The sequence below is a fragment of the Squalius cephalus genome (genome assembly GCF_949319135.1).
Source record: "Squalius cephalus genome assembly, chromosome: 9".
In the NCBI taxonomy this organism is placed as follows: domain Eukaryota; kingdom Metazoa; phylum Chordata; class Actinopteri; order Cypriniformes; family Leuciscidae; genus Squalius; species Squalius cephalus.
The window spans coordinates 20,770,403-20,776,402 of NC_137130.1; positions in this window are offsets into that span (position 1 = coordinate 20,770,403).

Below are 6,000 nucleotides of genomic sequence, written 5' to 3' on the forward strand. Positions count from 1 at the left end.
CCGACAGAGGAAGTCCCTCCCTCTCCCTGAATTACCTTTTGCTCATCTGTGTTAAATAAAATAAAGAAACGTCTATTTGACTTTATCCCTGTCTTGAGTCTCTGTTCCATAACACATAGCTCAGCATTTGATTATGTAAAAAATTATAGACAAATAATTGTAAACTCTTTTTTATAATTAACTGGCAACCAATGTATCTCTTTCAGAAGGGGAGTGACAAGCATAGTTTTTTTTACATTTCAGAAATCTCGCTGCTGCATTTTGAGCCACTTGTAAATTAGAAATTTGCGACTTTGATATACTTTACTAAAGGGAGTTACAATAATCCAGCCTAGTCAGAATAAAAGCATGGATTGCAACTTCCAAAGACATCTCAGAGAGAAATGGCTTAACTTTAACAAGTAAGTGGAGATAAAAGAAACTAGAACCAATCACAGAGATACTAATGTTTATTAAACTTGAGAATTGTCAAACTCCACACCCAAATTCCTCACATAAGGAGATAAAAAAGGTTGTAGATATCCAAGATCGATCTTGTTACTCCCCTGAGAAACAGAGGGGCCAAAATAAATAACCTCTGTTTTATCTGCATTAAAAAAAAGTAATATTTTAAGTTCCATTAAAGAGGGGTGGAGGTGGGGTCACATTTGAGCATTTCAAAATTTACTTGAAAGTAACACAATAGTTATTTTCTGAAGTAACTAGTTACTTTTATAATTTGTAACTGAGTAACTAATTTAGTTACTTTTTGGAAGAAGTAACTAGTAACTGTAACTAATTACTTTTTAAAAGTAACTTGCCCAACACTGCATTTAACCATAGGCAAACAGGGAATTTAAAGGGTCATGAAACCCCAAAACACATTTTTTGAGAAGTGAACAGATATGTACAGGCTGCACATCACTGAAATTACTAAAAGCACTCATACATTTTATCAATAAGTGTAAATTGGTTATTTTTGCGTTTTTCCGAACAAATTCGTTCTTCTGGGTTGAAAAGAAAGTCGAAGCAACGTCACGGAATGTGAGGTAGAATCGTGCCTTCGGAGTGTGTGACTGGCTGCAGTCACGATTCTACGTAATGAAATATATGTGCAAATAAGGACACTTATGCAGCCATACATCTGATCATGAACGCGATGACACGGTGGATTATTCTGATACACAGAAGACAATGATGTAGACCGAAAATTCAAAGAACAACGGACAAAAAAGTAACTATGCCTTTATTCGTTCTGTTAAACTGACTTTGTTCTGAGACTGTAATGCTCGTAAATGTAATGCATATTATTATTAGACCTTTTAAATGTTCTTCTGCATTTCTCCCTCGTTTTTGTGAGTGTGTTATATAGGTTATTTGTAAAATGCCCTCAAAAGTGCCCTCAAATCCGTTTTTTTTTTTTTTTTTTTTTCATATTTATGTCATATTTTAATATTCATTTCACACTTCACACTTACATACAATTAGAGGGAGTAAAGTTTAATGTGTATTTGGCATGCTGTCCGGGGGGAGGGCTCCGAGCTCGGAGTTCGGCCGAACCCAGAGTACTCCCCCCGTATGTAAGTGGTTAGGACTAGAAGTGTGGAGAAGGGGTGGTGGAGGGATGCTGCTAAACTGTCAATGAATTGAGGTGAGACTGCTGAATATATATATATATATATATATATATATATATATATATATATATATACACCTCTTATCGTTGATTGCTGAGCTCTCCACTTGTGTTAAGTATCTGAACATGCTCCTCCAGAACTTTGTCAATAAAACATCATGTGTCTGTATAATGAGTGTTGCAGGTCTGTGTTTTATTGGTTGTTGTCTCCCCTCTTCCCACCCTCTACACTTCCACTTTTCAACAGCTTTGCACGCCCATTTCTTGAGACTTTTTTTAACTTTGAGGTGTGAACGACCAGGCTAAAACAGGGGGGTTTCATGACACTTTAAAGCAATTTGATTGTTCCAAGCCACGGGCAGGTAAATTTGCATATCATCAGCGTAGCAATGAAAAAAAACCCCATGTTTCCTAAAGATAGAACCCAGGGGAAGCATATATAGTGAAAAAAGAGCTGGTGATAAGACAGAATCCTGTGACACTCCACCAGATTTTCTACATTAGAAGTGACGTTTCCTATTTTAACTGAGAATTTTCTGTTAGTAAAAAAAAAAAAAAAGAAAGACTCAAACCATTTTAATACTTTAATGAGGCTGATGGCAGACAGTTGTGGTGATTGTTGAGTGTGAACAGGTGGTAGCCAGAGAGGATGATGGGAAATGTAGTGTGCTGAGGTGACTGCTCTGGTGACTGAGGATTGTGACTAGATAGATTTCAGTACTATATTGTATAGATAATAAAATCTCCTCCCTCCTTCTGGTAGCTCTGCTTTAAGGGGTCTTGACTCTCTTGGAGTGTGGCTCCAAATTGGGCATAGAAGTTTCAGGGCCTTTCATAACATCATTTAGATTACTGGGAGAAATTATGTACATGGTGTGTGCTGCTCGCTGACTGACACACAATTGGCTCTGGGCTGAAGCCGTGGATTGTTGGTGCCTGGGGTTTTAGACTACTTTTAAGCTCAAGCAGGCAATGGTCAGCATGGCGTAGTTGGTATTGACATAGCATTGAGTTCCCTCAAAAGGGAACATTTAGGTTACGACTGTAACCATGGTTCCCTGAGTTGGGCAGGTCAGCGTGTATTCCCTCAGAAAATTTGAAGCTGATGACGTGTTTTCAGGTGCCCTTCTTACACGCTGAGCACTCACTGCATGAGCACTGCACTGTGCCGGCCATGAATGGCATGTTGGTACACGTGCCTCAGACACAGGGTTCTGCGGGACGCGTGCCCATAGCGTCAGCTGACGCAGCATGTTGTTCCCTTCTCTGGGAACCATGGTTACAGTTGTAACCTAGACATTTTCCAATCATAAAAACAGCCTTAGCTTCACAAGAAATAGTCTTTTGTAGCAGTGCTTCATTTGGGAAATTAGAAAGTATACCATTGCAAAATGTATAAAAAAACAAATATATGTGGGAAAGGTGGGAATATGGAAAACTAAAACTTTGAAAGATAAAATCTCTTTTTGTACTCGTTTCGTAGTTCTCTTACGAGAGGTTCTCTCGTATTGCGTAAGCTTGCTTACGCTGCGGGAAAAGTCTTCTTTTCTCGAGATACTGAAGCCAAAAATTATCCTTAATTTCATATTTTGTCAACGCAGTGCAGCTGCAGGCAGCTGAGCTAGAGCGGCATACTGCACGCTCATTGGCTGCCGCGCGGCAACTGCTTAAGCCTACCAGTGAGCCTGGCGTGACGTCACGCCCAATGAGGGTGCGCGCGCGCGCTCTCGCGCGTCACAGCCCGCCAGAATGGGCGGCGTCAGAGCGTATATAAGGAAGGCTCGTAGGCTATATTCTCTGATTTCTGTCTTTTCAGCGAAGCACTCGCATCGCTGAGCTCTGAGAGGAAGCCGTCGCCGTTGTCCTGCAAGGAACAGCTAACGAGCCAGCTTAGGACAGCCTGAGGAAGCCGGACGAATCTTCGCCGCCTTCAGCCTGCCGTGCCAGCTCAGCTATCCGGCGATATCCTTTTCATTGCAAGCTCTTTTTGTGTGTGTTTTGCTTCACAGCACCTTCTAAAAGAGCAGAGGCGTTGTTGCAAATGCCTCGCACCACGTGCGGCTCATGCCGCTCTGCACTCAGCGACAGAGACCGCCATCTTCTCTGCGCTCTCTGCCTGGGCCGGGACCACGCAGCCGTCGCGCTTTCCTCGGGCGGCTGCGACTTCTGTGAGGAGCTGCCGATGTCGACCCTGCGGGCTCGACTCGCCCTTTTCACAGAGCCTGCTCCAACCGTCGTTGGGCCGCGAAAAAAGAAACGCCGCTCTCAACGACCACCGGAGCCTGAGACTCGAGCCAGGGCCTCGCCGGAGCCTCTCCCGCGAGCCTCGCTCTCTCCTTCTCCGCCCCCGCTTTCCGACGCGCAGCCGACGGCTCTCGCCCTCGATGCCGTCGCTTCAGGGGATGAAGCGGATGACGACGCGCTACTGGACACGTGCTCGCTAATGGCGTCGGACAGCGAGGGATGGCCCGGCTCTGTCCGCTCCGCCTCCTCCACCAGAGCGTCCAGCAGGACTCACGCCAGTGTGGACGCCGAGCTTCTCCGCCTCCTCACTGTGGCAGTCGAGCACCTGGGCCTCGAATGGTCTCCGCCAGCGGTGCCCCCGCCCAACAGGCTCGACGGATGCTTCCTGCCCGCCAGTCGACAAGCTCCAGCGTCCAGGCCAGCGCCTTTTCTACCGGAGCTTCACGAGGAGCTTGCTAAATCGTGGAACGCTCCAGTTTCGGCCAGACTCCGCTCTCCGGCCTCTTCAACTCTCTCCCGCGTGGACGGAGCCACGGAGAAGGGGTATGACCGGATTCCACCGGTCGAACAGGCGGTTGCAGCGCATCTTTGCCCCCCATCCGCGAGATGGCGCTCAAAGACTGCCCTCCCGTCTAAGGCCTGCAGGACTACTTCGGCATTTGCCAGCCGCGCTTTCTCCGCCGCTGGGCAAGCCGCCTCAGCCCTGCACACAATGGCGGTCCTTCAAGTTCTCCAAGCCGACCTCCTCCGCCAGCTCGACGAGGGAGAACTGGATAAGTCTGCCTTGACCGACCTGCGCAGTGCGACGGACCTCTCCCTTCGCACGACGAAGACAGCGGCCCAAGCTATCGGACGTTCCATGGCTTCGCTGACCGTCATAGAGCGCCACCTCTGGCTAACGCTAGCCGATATGGGGGAACAAGAGCGGTCCGTGTTTCTCAACGCCCCGCTCTCACCCACCGGTCTCTTCGGCCCTGCGGTGAGTGGCCTCGTGGACCGCTTCTCTGAAGTACAGAAGGCGTCACAGGCCATGAACCTCTTTCTGCCCCGCCGCTCGAGCTCCGCTGCAGGCCGCTCTAACTCTCAGCCTCCTGCACGCAGCTCCACGCAGCGCCCGTCTCGACCTCCAGCTTCGCAGCAGCGCCAGCGCGGCCGACCCAGGTCCCGCTCCACCAGCCAGCACAGGCCGCCACCCCCGCGGGGTCCCCGGCCTAGAGTTTCGCTGAAACCCGAGCCTGCGAAGTCCTCCTAGCACTCGTCGAGAGGAAAAGACGGCTGAGTCCCGCCGCGGCCGGACCGCCGTCAAAGCTAACTTGTATCCCTCTGCCAGTCCCCTTGATAAAGGCTACTGCAGTAGTGTCCACCGCAGCCAACGAGCCAGTTTCTCAACTCTCTCGCCTGCACACAAACGCCGTTTTTACGGCAACCCAGATAAATCAAATAAAGAGTGCAAAATCTGGTCATTCGGCTCGCGCCGTCAGTGTTATGAGTGTAGTAAACATGCCCACGCCCCAGTGTTCATTGCTACACACAAGCACAATCTCCCCTGTGTACCCCACAGAGTGCACTCACATAAAGCGCGCTACGGCCGCTCGAGTGTTAGTTGTAGGTCACGTGCCCACGCCCGAGTGCTCACACCTACACAGTGCTCGCTCTGCCTCACACATTCGGGGACCAGAGCACCCCGCTGCCGGCTGTGTGTTAACCCTCTGGGGACCAAGCTGTTTTTGGGGTCCTTGAGATGTTCTGACATGCCTTGATATTTGTGCTTTTTTCAGTTATTTATAAACATGTTAATGGCAAAGGTGTAAATTCACTCTATATAGCACAAACAGGGCTACCATAATATGTGAGCAACGTGTATGTAGATGTTTGTATTTTTAAGAGAATAATGTTTATGCGTGGTTATTGGAAAAAAATAAAATGAAAGTTGCTGATTTAAGAACACAAAACACATAATAAATATGTGTCCACAAGACTTTTGACTAATTGATGTTGTCCCTTTGAATTCTAGCTTCAAAATTATGTGAAAATCATCCTGCCTGATTGTTCACATGAAACACTACATTGATTTAAACATTGTAAAACAGTTTTTTTGTCAGAAGAGGTTTATGCGTGGGAGTGGTAATGGTCATCAATAT